General features: G+C 52.7%; 1 protein-coding gene across 17 annotated transcripts in view; it reads left to right on the top strand.

The window, feature by feature from the left end:
• The window catches only part of SNX19 (sorting nexin 19), a 132,023-nt gene extending 119,437 nt beyond the window's left edge, over positions 1-12,586 (top strand). For 4 of the 17 annotated variants that reach the window (XR_012045899.1, XR_012045889.1, XR_012045894.1 and 1 more), the window contains 3 exons: positions 5,797-5,937; positions 6,833-6,992; positions 12,198-12,580. The gene's annotated coding sequence lies outside the window, so the exon portion shown is untranslated. Of the gene's footprint in view, positions 1-4,787; positions 4,985-5,796; positions 5,938-6,832; positions 6,993-8,284; positions 8,410-9,086; positions 9,113-12,197 lie in introns of those variants that run through there. The other 13 variants (XR_012045898.1, XR_012045897.1, XR_012045893.1 and 10 more) reach the window with 9 other exon arrangements.
• Positions 12,587-12,971: the final 385 nt, after the last annotated feature.

Genomic DNA, 12,971 nt, shown 5'->3' with positions numbered 1-12,971 from the left:
GCCAGTAATATCACGAAGGAGAGACTGTTAATCATGATATATGACATGCCAATGGGAACAGCATCGAGCGCTCGCTGCGAGCAGCGCCTTTCCCTTATATCAGCATTTACAGGCAGAGCACTTGTATCTCGCAGAGCTGGTGGGAGGGAAGAGTCAGGGCTCCCACCAGATATAAATTAGGTTTATTATCAGAGCTAACTCAACAGAATCAGAGGGCAGAGCTCGAAGTTATGTGCAAAGGGTAAGGGGAAAATGGACACCAGGGGCAGGACAGTGTTGTAGTATGCACCTATTTCTTACACTGTGTCAGTGCAAACAACTTCTTAAGGCTTTGATCCCTGACTTTGCTCCCAGTTTCTACTCTTGCACTGTCTTCCAGCCGAAGAGACCCAAATCCACCCAAGGGTGGGACTGAAGCATAGACCAAAGCATAGAGAGAACCTGTTACACCCTCTTGTTGTTTCTCTTCCTCTTCTTTGCCATCACCCTGTCACCACATAAATTTATTTTCCTTGACAGCTCCAGGCAAGCATGGTACCTTTTCAGATCCATCATGGTCTGATCCTTGTTCTCCCAGCCAGTGCCTGAGCTCCTCTCCCAGTGTCACTGTTGACTTTGGCCAACTGCTCCATGGGCTGTGCTGCTCTGGGGAGGTGTCTGCTGGACCCTCCTCCTCCTCAGAGCCCAGCCCAGCTCCCATCGCATCCCACAGAGACAGAGGTCTCAAAGTTGTGTTCCTGTGGGATTAACCCTGCAAAGAGTAACGTAGCGCACAGCATAGGTCACCCTTATCAGAAGAGGGACCAACCCAGCTCTAGGTAGAGCTGGTCTCGGGGGTGTTTGCACCCGGCTGCCTTTACTGGTATGAGGTGGAGGAGTCCTCCTTGAGGCACGTCATGTGCTAACAGCCTGTGGAAAAATGGATTTATCAAGATTAAAAGTAGTCGTGATGAGAGCAGCGGGGAGGGCCGGTCAGGAGCCGTGAGACACGTGCGTGGGGTTGTGGTTACCAGCCCCGCTCTCCCTCTGCTAATGCCTGGTACTGGGCAGCCCAGCCTCTTCCACCCCGATCTGCCTTTGGGCTGGCTGTGAACCCCGAGCCTGACTCGTGTCCTCCCAGCTTAGCCAAAAAAACCCCATCCCTTCAGTCCCAGCGTCCCCCAGAGAAGCCCCTCGGTGCTGGATGGTGACGGCACATCTTTTATCTCGCTTGGCCCAGCGTGCCACAAATTCCTGCTCCTTTGCGATGGGGGTGGGCGAAGGAGGGAGCGTCTCGCTCGGTGCCCCTCTGCTCAGGAGGCAGCTCCCTGCGTCACACGGATCAGCCAGTTTCTTGCGTTGGAAATTTTTTGCTGCTTGCCCAGCTGGGATCTGGAGATCAGCCAGGGTCCGTCCGTGCCTCCGTGGGAAGGCAAGATGAGAAGACACGGTGAAGGCACGCTCAGGGCTTTGCTGTCTTCGCGGGAATTTGTCTTGCTTTCCCTTTTTTGCCTTTTGGGGGATATTTTAAACCACGAGGATGCCGGTTTTGTTTTTCTACAGTTCAGAAAGGTCAATGGCTATGAGCTGATGGTATCTGTCCCGTCCTCGCTGCCTTCACGCAGCACCAAGACCTTCTCCTCGGCAACTTTTGCGGGAGAAGATCGGTTTGGCTGGCAAAGGCTGGGACCACCTCAGAGGTGGGCTGTGCTCTTCCCCAGTGAATCACGTCGGCAGGGACGCTGGCAGCATCCCCTGTGGCTCAGGGGGATTTGCAGGGCTGATCCGGCTTGGTGAGCGCTGGCTTCCCTCCCGCCTCGCTACAGCCATCACTTCGCAACTGAACTCCCAGGGTGAATCCCTGGAAGAGGGGGAGAGCTTCATCGTGCATCTGCTGATGGATGGATGCGTGTTTACCTTGGCCTTCCCCGCTTCGTGGCTGCGGATAATTATCTGAGTGATGAATTCATCTGCCCAGGGACCCCCGAATCGTGGGGGCAGAGGGGAAGCATCTATTATAGCGGCTTGGCACAAGGGAGAAGGAATAACAGAGAGGAGACGGGCAGTGGTTGCACATCAAAGCCGGGCCTCTGCTTTCCTAACCTATCTCCTAGATTTCATCTGGCCGTGGCGAAAACTGCAGGCGCAAGCGAGTAGTCTTGCGCGATAGAGCCTCGTGTCTCTGTCTGCAGGGAGAGAAGGGAATTTCTTAATTCGAGCTGTGTTGGCCATGTTACTTTCCTCCTTGCCTAGCCTGCCAGGGGTGATTTTTTTCACGGGGTGGAGAGCCCTGCTGCAATCACTGCACACGCTTCGGCTCCGGGCCGTTGCGCTGCCGCAGGGAAATGTGACAGGGCACTTGGGCGTTGCAGCTTGGATCAATGCGATGCCCAGGCGTGAGCATCCCCGGCTCCGTCCAGCCGTGGTGCCGGGCTGGGGCTGCTCCACGTCTCACACGGAGGCGGCAGCTCCCAGCTCCCGCGCTGTGCGGCTGCTGCTGCTGAGTTTGCAGATTCCAGGGAAGAGGGGAAGAGCTGAGACCTGAGGCTTCATCCATGGCACCTCCTCGTGCCGGCGCATGTGTCGGTGTGGGATGGTCCTGGGGGCTGGCACAGATCTGATGGTGGAGCAGGATGGAGGGTGCGTGCAAGAAACTGTAAAAGCCCCATGAGGAAGTCTCCTTCCTGCGAGGTTTCCTTGCAGCGGACAGCAGGAGGTTAGCCTGGGCTCCGGGTCCTTCTTCCCCTAAACCACCTAGGACACGCTGCCCTCTCAGGGCTGCAAACCCTTTCACGGGATGAAGTGACCCAGCACAAACCGGGAGGTTCACAGAGGGGGACTACGGGCTTTACACCCCGCTACGAGGGTCTACAAGGCACCAGCAGCCCAGAGGACACGTAGGCAGTAATCTCTCTGGAAGCTGAAACCCAAATCCCCCTTAGCAACAGCAGGATGGGTTTGAGATGGCTTTGGTTCAGAAAATAGATATCATGGTCTCTGATGGAAAGCTAGGTGGAACGAGTCCAGGGCAGGGATGCAGGGCCAAGCACTCGTGGGCGGTTAGGTCCCAAAGATGCAGGTAGATATGTAGAGCTATTTGCAAAGAGGTCGGGACCCCTATTTCTGGTTGAGTGCTATATTGCTCTGAAAACAAGCCCCTTTTCTGTATCTAAAGCCAAGGAACCCAAAACTATACCAGCATCCCAAGTGGTCTGACAGAGGACGTGCGGGGAACAGCCTCTTGCCTTGGTTTCTCCTGAGCCGTGCATCCCTGGGGCAGGTTGTGTGACAGCCAGGGCTGTCAGAGAGAGCAAACCCCTCCACCGCCTCGCCTCGTCCCTTCGCACTGACAAATCGCAGGGCTGCCGTCAGATAGGTCAGCAGATCCACCTGGACCTTCTGGAGGTCATCTGGGTGGCACGGTGCTGGAAAAAAAGCTAAAAAAGTGCTCGCATTTCTTCTTCCCCACATCCTCAAAGCTTTCAAAGCGTTCTCCAGAAAAGGGGACCTTTTGCCAGCATTGTGCAATGCTGGCTCGTGTTTTCCTTGAACTTTAGTCCTTCTTTAATCTATGCCATGGTAACCTCCAGGGGAAAGAGCGTTGCTGATTCCCGATGTAAGCCGCTATCAAAACCTTTCAGCTCCGTCCCAAGCCATTGTTCTGTGTCCTGGCACCTGCGTTATCCCTGGGGCAAGGGCAGCCGCGTACGTGGATCAGCGAGGGGTCCTCCGTCGGAGCCAACGCTCCCGTCTCCGTCCCTGCAGGCTGCCAGCAAAGTGATCTTGCAGATGGGTTGTAAAATTAGCATTGTCCCCGTCCCTTGTAGTCCCACAAAAAGCCGTGCCGAGCTTTCAGATATTTGTTTGTTTGCTTGTTTTGGCAAGAGGAAAAAAGGCCAAAATTAAGTTTGGGTAAATGCATCCTGCGTCCTTCATCTCGCATTGTGGCTCCGACTGGAAAAGCTGTTCCCCGCTTCCTTCCCTTATCAGTTAATTAGGTGGTTAATGCGGGAAAGGCAGTTGGACAGCAAAAGGCACAGTCCACGTGTTAAGCATTATTGCTGCATTTTATTAATAGCCTAACTCTTGGGCAATGTTTCTGGGCAGTGCCGGATCCAGGAATCATGGTTTTGGGGAGCATGTGTTTGCTCGCCCGGCTCTTTTGGGGTGGGGGGTGCGAGGTCTGCTTTCGGGGGGCTTTCTCTGCCAGCACCTGGGTGCCTGTTTCTTCCAGCTGATGGTAGTTTGGCCGGCGACTCTGTTCCCACAGGGTGTGGAGTTGGAGGGCAGCGTAAGCCCACAGGCACCGGAGCAGGCAGGGGTGGAAACTTTCCTTCTTTTTGGAAAATTGGGAGCGGGGGGAGAGAAAGCAGAGGGGATTCCCACAGGCAAAGGGGGGATGCACACGTGTCATCCAGATTACAGCCATCCAGACCCCCTTCTTTCCAGGAAAGCCAGTCTCTCACCCCAGCCTTCCCAGGCCCCTTTTCGTTGGAAATTACAACGAACTGTGCATAATAATCTCAGCTGGTTCTTTCCTGGAAGAAGCCTTTGCCGTCCCACCCTCTCGCTGCCCTTCCCCACCCCAGAACGCTTCTTCCAGGGACGCCTCCAGCCCCGCCGGCTCTTCCAAGACCTCTCAAGATCATCTGTTTCACATGAGGCCAGTCGCCTGCAGCCCAGCATCCATCTCAGCTGGAGCCGGATGGTTTTTAGCAGCAGGGGATGCGATACCGGGCATTGGGACTGGGGTCTGGTTGGGTTTTTTTCTACCCCCTTTGTTTTGTGTTGTTTTTTTTTTTCCTCAGATCCGGATTTATTAACACCACAGGGTCAAGACATCTCCGTGTGCTCGTGGGCGGCAGTAAAGCTGTGTTTGCATTCCAGTTGAAGGGCTTGGAAGGGGACAAGGAAGACAAGTGCTGTATTAAGGACCTTAATTTAACTGCCAGGACAGTTCTGGGTGTGGATACAGGATCCCTACTCCGAGAGCATCCTCGAGGGGGTAAAGCAGTTCTTGCCCTGTCTCCAAAGCTTGGAGACAAAAGCAAAATTTGTAAGCTTCTTTAAGGTATCTGCAGATGAGGCAAAGTCATCTAAGTGAGGCAAAACCATCTAAATTACGCAAAGGCCCTTCCCAAGCTTGCCCTCAGTTGGAGAAATCCTGACTCATATCACTGGTCTTGAATCCTACAGGCGCCCTTGAAGAAACTGGAAGAGAAATTTGATCCAATAAATCCATAAGGACTAGGTTTTGGTGGATTTACTAATTCAAATCCTGTATTTGTGTGTTACGTGTTAAGCCGGGGTGTCCATGTTCTGCAGACTTGACCAGAAAAGTGGGAATTCAGCCTGGAGGAAAGCATCAACACAAATAAAAGCAGAAAAAACAAGACTCCTACAACCCCCTCTCTGTATGTCTGAATTAAGGCGTGCATCCCCTTCCTCCCCACCCAGGAGCAACCACACTGCGTCTCTTGTCTGCACGGCCATCGTCCCCTGGGCAGGACACCCACCGGAGCGTGGTACCACCGTCTTGCCCGAGGCCAGGGATGGCCGTTGTGGTCCAGACAATGGTCACGGAGCATGAATGGAAAATGATCTCCTGTGTTGGGCTGACAACTGGCTCTCTGTTCCCTGGGCAAGTTCTCAGCTCCCGGGTGAAGGGAGCGCTCCCACCCCAGGCAATCCCCGCTTTGATCTTCCTGCTGGCTGCATTGCATTTTCTTACTGCTCCTGAATAATTCAGTACGTTAAAAAAAAATAGCGGAGAGGGAAAATATTCTTTTACAGCCTTATTTACTGGTTATTCTTCAGGAGTCCCCCATGAAGCCTGCTTAGAAGAGCACAGCAAGGAAACAGAGAGGAAGGGAAGGGCTCTGGTATACCCAGGCTCTCAGATGATGCTTGCACCAGACTCTTGTCTACCTGAAACCATCTCAGCCACCTCTTATAGCGGTGAGAGCACAAGTTCACCGTGAACGTGTAGACGGCAGTGGGTTTTAGCATTTTCACATGCCACCTTTTGCATGTTGTCAAGAGGCAGGGTATTAGTTGGGGAATACAAGCGTATTGGGGACTATATAGGATTATGGGAGTTCAGGATGAAGGTTTTTTTCCTAGCTGATGCTATCCCCAAATTGTTATTTGGGGATAGCAAATATCCCTCCCCTCCTTACTCAGCCTGCAAAGCCCGTATCTGCCTGCCTCTGCGCATTGCATCCCGTCGTGGTGCAGAGCAGGGAACAACTGTGGGAGAGGAGCTGTAAAGAAAATAATCTGGCCTGTTTCTCTGCAAAAGTGCCAGGAGGAAGGGGCTGGGACGATGGAGATCCGAGTCCTCTTCCACCCGGTCCCTCCACATCCGTGGGCCTCGTGTGGCTCGCTGGCCACATTATTCCAGTTTGCACACTGGTGTGGTCTGGCTGACCAGAGCGGGGGGCAGAGGGAGCTGGGGAAAGTAGAGGCAGGACCGGATTTTTGTATGACAAAATATGTGAATTGCCAGACCCCTTTTCTCAGTTTTTCTACTTTTTTTCTCTTCAACGTACTTCTGAGGAATGTCCAAACATAGAAAACTTTAGCCCAAAAGGAATTTTATCCAAAGAATTTATGAGCAACTTAAAAAGAGAAAGCAGTGAGAAGAAACTGAAAGCCAGATGTAACTACAGCTTTAAATGGCTTTCAGTTTAGCTCAAAATTTTCTAGGGGCTCTGACTGGGAACCGTTGGATTTCTGCAGTGCCTATAATCGGGTATTGAGGCAACCGTGAACTTTTGATCACTTATTTCCTGGTCTTCTGCCCATCTCCAAAAGGGAGTATCTGACCATCTCATTAAACTCTTGCTTTTAGATGCTGGTATGAGGAAGAAAGCAGCAGGAATCAGCAGAAATGCTGTGAAATCCTGGACTCGGGAGCTGCGAAACACCCCAAGCAGCGCAGAGACCTGCTCCTCTTGAAGGCACATCCTGGGGGCTTGGCTCCAGAGGAAAAAAATATTCAAAATAAACAAGTAAGCAATGCCTCACGTGTTATACTTCAATACATACTCGTACTCTGGCACGAACTGATCTGGAAACACAAGCAAACCTTTGCTTTGCTGGGAACATCAAGATAGCTGTGGGAGGAAAGGTGCAATGCTCAGAGGGGGCAAGTGGCTTTTGAGGAGGAGGGCAAAGCAGAAAACCACCCACTAGTAACTGGAGTGAGCTCCTGCAACACGAGCAAGCTGTCAAGTGCTCCTTTGGGGAGGACATCCTTGGCTAAACCTCTGTCAAGCAGGACGAGGGTAAGGGGTGAGGCTGAGAGGTGCTCGAGGCACAGAATTTCCCCTTGGCAAATAAGGGCTCGGATCTTCTTAAACTGGTACCGTTTCTGGGGGTCAGTCCCTGTGGCCGCTGGAGAAATCGGTAACCGCAGGGTGCAAGGAGTAAGCGGGAAATCTAGGCTAAACCAGGGTGGAGGAGACTTGCACAGCTTCCTTGTGAAATGCTAAGGGATAATTAGGACAGGGCGAGATATTAGCACCTGCTTGACTTAGCATCCTCTGCTGCCCCTTCTCCTTTGCTTGGAAGAAGGGTATGACACCTTGGCAGTAGCCCTGGCTAATGTGGGGGTGTTGGTGCACAAATTGGGGGAGAGCAGCCTCCTCCGCTCTCCCTTGCCCTGTACTCCAAGCAGCATCAGGGCCTGGTGCTCTCCAGTGTCTTTAACTTCGCTCTGCGTTTTGCCAGAGACTGTTATTAAGAAATAAGGCTCTGCCTTTTTATCATTCCTCTGAGCGTCTGTCTGATGTCATTCTGTCTGGTAACCGAGCGATCAAGAGAAGCTCCCCTGGGAGAAATTTCTCAAACAAACAGCCAGCGAGAAAAAAATAATACCCCATTAAATATAATAAAATGCAAAAACCACAGCGTCTCCCTGATAAATGAAAAGGCAGCGTAACCTAGACTCCGAACACAGAAACTTGCCTGCTGCCATTCGCCCAGAGCAGGGACGTAGCGTGCCCTGCGCTTACCTGGATGATTATCCTTAACTGAAGCTATTTCACAGTCTGAGATCACAAGGCTCGAGTCCAGGATCTCACAGCGCACAAATTTTGGCCAGCACCACCCGCTACCATCGCTGCCACCTCTGCAGAGCCTACGGGTGTCACACCGGCACACTGGGACCTGCAGATCAAGCAGGTTTAGCTCTTAATGTTTTTAAGCAGATTGGGGTGGGGTTTTTTCCCTTGTATAAGGCATCTGTGTGCCTGCAAAGCAAATTCCGGTTCCGCTCCTCCATGTTCGTTACTTCTTGCAGGTTGCAGGGGTGACAAACACCCTGTTGCCAAGCCCCGCAAGCCCCTGGGATGTGTGTAGGCTTCTGATTTCTCTTCGATTCGTGCAGCGCTGGCAGGGTCCTAAAAGACCTGTTCACCAAAATGGGTAAGACTGAAGGAATTGAATGCATCTTGATGCAAAGCTTCATCCCCCCCCCCCCCCCGCCCCGCCCCAGACTGGGGAAAGTGTTCCCTAAGTGCCGAAACACTTCACGGCCACGTTTTCGAAAGGAAAACGACCAAGCAGTGACTTGACTCTGGATTTGGAAAACAAAGATAGGAGGAATGGTTTTTAATCTGTCAGAGCAGAGCGTTTGAAGAGGAGCTGTCGTGGAAGGGAACGTATGCGCTGATGAAAAGCCGCCCATTTGAGCTGGATCCCAGCTGAATTATCTTGGATCCATCACTCACACATCTGTAGCTGTGATCCTCCTTTCCAAGCTGCTTCTCCTCGGGGCACTTTGCAGAGGTCATTCCTCTTTGCAAGCCTCGTTCCCTCTTGCCTTGCAAATCTCTCTGCCATTTTCTTCCCTCCTGCTGGGAGGTTTCAGGGCCTTCAGCAGAGCCCCTCTCCTCCTTTTCCCCGACAAAACCGCCTGCTCTTTGCTCAGCTTTGCTGGGAAACTTCCCACGAGCAGCTCTGCCCAGCGGCAGCCATAAAAGCCAGGTCCGTTTTCATCATAGGGGCCCGAAGCAGCGAGCGGAGCTCGCTCTTGCTGACAGCCTGAGGCTGGGGAGAGCATCCCACAGCCCCGAAATGAGGCATCGGTGGTTTCTTTGCAGTTTCGCAGGGTCACTGCTGCAAGGCTGAGACGAAATCCAGCGCAGAAGCTTCCCAGGGACCAGCTCCAGCAAAGCCGGGAGGGGAGAACAAGAAGTACCTCCAGCTCAACGAGCATTTGGGAAATACGGCGGGATTGTACCAAAAGCATCCCTGCTGCCTGCAGGATCTCGACCCTGGTCCTGGGCTGCCATGCCGGGGCTGGGGTCTCGTGGGTTCGGGTAGTGCCAGGGTTTGCAGCAGTCTCAGAGCACACATACACCGTTTCCATTTTTTCCCAGGGTGGGAAAACCTTTGGAAATTCCTGGGAAATGTCTCTTTTTTTCCTGCCGCTCGAGGCCAGTTTCCTTCCTTGCAGATTGCAGGGTCCCAGGCAATACAGACAGCAACTTGCCAGCTAGAGCTAACTGTCCCTCCGGGTCTTTCAGCCATTTCACGGCGGGGTCACTGCTTCACACCTTCCCAAGGCAGCACCGGGCGTCCCCTGCCACCAGCTATTTCCTTTGCGGTGAGAGGGGAAACTGAGGCACAGACCCGACCTTTTCTTTTGAAGAAGGAGACCTTCTCCAGACCTCTGCGTGATCTGAAGAGATGGGGCAAATACCCCCATGTGCCAGACAGGGATTTTGCAGCGCTACGTGGCCAGGGTCAGGGCAGAAGTGAGACCGGCTGCAATCAGAGCGATGAAGAGGTAAACGTAGTTCAAGCTAAACCAGTCCACGCATTGTATGTTCACTGTGGGAACAGAGGAGTGTGGATAAATGGCAATTTTGACACGCTTCTGCTCCGCTTCCAGTTGTTTGTCGCTGCCTCGGTTTCCCCTTGAATAGAGATTTTCTGTGCGATCCTACACAAATCTCCATTTCCAGCCCTCTTAGGTGTGACCCTCACCCCCAAGCCCCCCAGTCAAGCCCTTCTGGGTCTCTCTTAAAGGGACTGGTATCTCTCACACTTGGCTGGGGGAGCTGCAAGGTTTTTCAATCATCTGCTAATGATAGGAAAGCAACTTTTATTCTCTCTCTCCCCCGGTCTTGGCAGGAAAGGTGGAATGTGGATCGCGAGAGGAGCAGCCACCTTTCAGGCCAACAGCTGCTTTGGGGGATGGGTTAGATAAATGTGCAGGATTTCCAATCAGCCCTACACATCCCGGCCAGAAGACTTCACCGGCGCACGGGTGCAGGGAAATGGCTGACTCTGATAACGCCGCATTCATCTCGGGCGATCCCGGCTCACGAATCCACCCCGAAGGCACCGCTTGGCAGCTTAGGATGCGAAGGAGATGGCAGAGAGGAAACCAGGTCAGCGTGCTTTGCAAAGAGCTGAAACACAGAGGGATCTCCTCCAAGACATCTTTTGCTGCTTTCGGATGCCAGGGCTGTCCCCGCGGGAGGAACCAACCCAGCTTCGAAGCACTTGCATGCTAGGCGAGACCGAGGTGTGTTTTTTCCCCCCTGGCTTGCGAGGGGGAGCGGAGGTACGGCAGGGCTGCAGCCCCAGCTCTCACGGGGAGGACACGGCAGGCTCAGGAATGAAACTTTCCGGGTGCTTTCCCATCAACCTGTTGCTGTTACCCACTTGGCCGCCCACCCGCTTTCCATGGTGGCCATGGGACGCCCAGGCAGCGGAAGGGCCACCCCGATGTATTCATCAAAAGGAGATGCAACCCGGAAAGGAGGATTCGCAGCCGTTGGCTCACCGTGGGCAGGCTGGAGAAGAGCCACATCTCTGGACAGACAGACGGACTCTGCTCCCCACCCGGCAGCGCAGGACCATCTCCAAATGACTTTCCAGCCACAAGCCGTGGCACTGAAGCACCTCTGCCACCGCCGCCGAGGTGTTACCACTTAGTGGGTGGACAACCTCCCACGTCGAGAGGAGATCTTGTGGGAAGTTTGGATTTCTTCTTTTTCTCTCTCTCTCTCTTCTCCCCTCCAGCCGCCCCCTCCCCGCTTCCCACCCACCCGCCCAGCTTCATGTGCAGTGGGAAAGGAAACAGCCCCGGGGAAACACACTGGTCTGAATTTCCATCTGGGCACAGTATAACACAGCCCCAGGAATGGCCAGGCACGCTACGATCTTCCACTCTCCAAAATCAAAGCAAGGCAAAAGCTGTCTCTCCTTTTTCCCTCTTGCCAAGGGCTAGAAATCCCATCAAGATCCAAAGCATATCATTCCAGTGGGAGATTTATACTGGGGGAAGGGGCAGAATTGGTTATTTGATGATTGGGTTGGGCTTTTTTTTTAAAAGTCCTTAATATCTCCCTTCCCTCCTTCACTGTACAACACAAATCCCCCTTCCAACACATGCACAAGAGCAGAGCTGAACCATTCGCACAGAAAACAGGTGATAAATCACGGGGCAATTGATTCAAACCATTCCAGGGAATGGGAAACACATGGACGGTCTTTCTAATTAACTGTTTGATATGGCTGCGGTGAGTTTGGGTGTAGTTTCCAATGTTTTGCATTTGGCTTGTCTCAGCCCTCTCCATGGTAACTGCAGTTTAACAGAAAGTGAGAAAATCCTGCGTTCGAGAGAGCTAAAGTGACTTGGTACAGTTCAGCTCAACCACAATAAAAAAGAAAAAAAAAAAAAGTAAATACGGTGTTTCCTCTGTGGGAATGTTCCCTTCTCTTTCTCTTTCCAGCTGGAAAAACAAACCAAAATAAAAGGTCCTTCTGCTTTATCTGTAAATCTCCACTTTCTGGTGGGTTACGGAGCACTTGGACCCGTTGCCATCCCAGACACAGGCTGAGGTTTGCGGGTCAGGGCAAAGTCCCTCTGCCAGCTCTCCCACCCGTACATAAATGCTGACCGAGATACCCAAGCAACCCGTCTATCACCTCTTCTCAAACTGCCCACCAAAAAACCCAAGCAGTGTCAGCTGCCGATGTGCCCAGACCCCTTTCCACCCCTACTGCTCAACCCATCAGGCTGTGCGTCTCATGCAAGGCCCATCTACGGGTTTCTCTTTATTTGCAGGGTGGCATCTTGCACCAAGGTGTCACCGTCTGGGTCTGGGGTTGCAGAGCGCTACCCGGCTCGAGGTATGCATTGCACGCGTTTAGCCCTGATGTATGCTGCCAAAGTAACCAAACCTTTTAATTCATAGTTAATTCACAGCGATTCTTCGTCTCAAGAAGCTCTGTTAAGGACACCAAATGCTCCAAGAGGTGGTTGCGTGTTTCGGAAGAGGAGCAAGCCCAGCCTTGCAGGATGTGCAGAGACATTAAAGCTGCGTGCTTCTCCCATGGGAGACGGGAGCTGAGCAGGGACCCACGGGACAAACCCCTGGCCTGGGATAGCAAGGTGCCCTGGGGACACTCACCCCAAACCTATTCAAGCCCAGCATGTCCTGCCGACATCTCCAGAGTAGCCAGCGCATTAAAATGTAATTTAAAAAGGAATAAAGGTTTAATCCATCTGTGTTTGAAAACAGTCTTTTCCCATATCCTGCTTTTGGCATGTGCCCCCAGCTGGGGCATTGCACCTCGCTCCGTAACACGGGCACAGCTGCTGCGACCGGGGAGGGGAGCGCGACGCAGGCACCGAGCGGCAAACGAGGTTGGGATGTTAATATTTTATTTTTTAGTGGCTTTTTTTTTCTCCCCCCCCCCGCCCCCCATTTTACCCTTTCTGCACCACGACTCCCTGGGGCCCCAGTAGAACATCTGGCCAAGCCACTTCTGGTTCCATTTATTGGCAGATAATTTATTTGCGGATCAGCAGGGAAAAGTGACCCGACCATTTACTGGAGGTATATTGGTTGACCCTTTGGTGATGCTTGCTTGAACATGGGTTCGTTACGTGTATGGGGCCTGATCCAGACCCAAGGAAGTCAAACGCAGATCTCCCCTTTAAGATCCAGGGCTGTTAGATCTTGGTC

The sequence above is a fragment of the Ciconia boyciana genome, chromosome 20 (genome assembly GCF_034638445.1).
Source record: "Ciconia boyciana chromosome 20, ASM3463844v1, whole genome shotgun sequence".
Taxonomy (NCBI): Eukaryota; Metazoa; Chordata; class Aves; order Ciconiiformes; family Ciconiidae; genus Ciconia; species Ciconia boyciana.
This window is presented reverse-complemented; position numbering and strand designations above follow the sequence as displayed.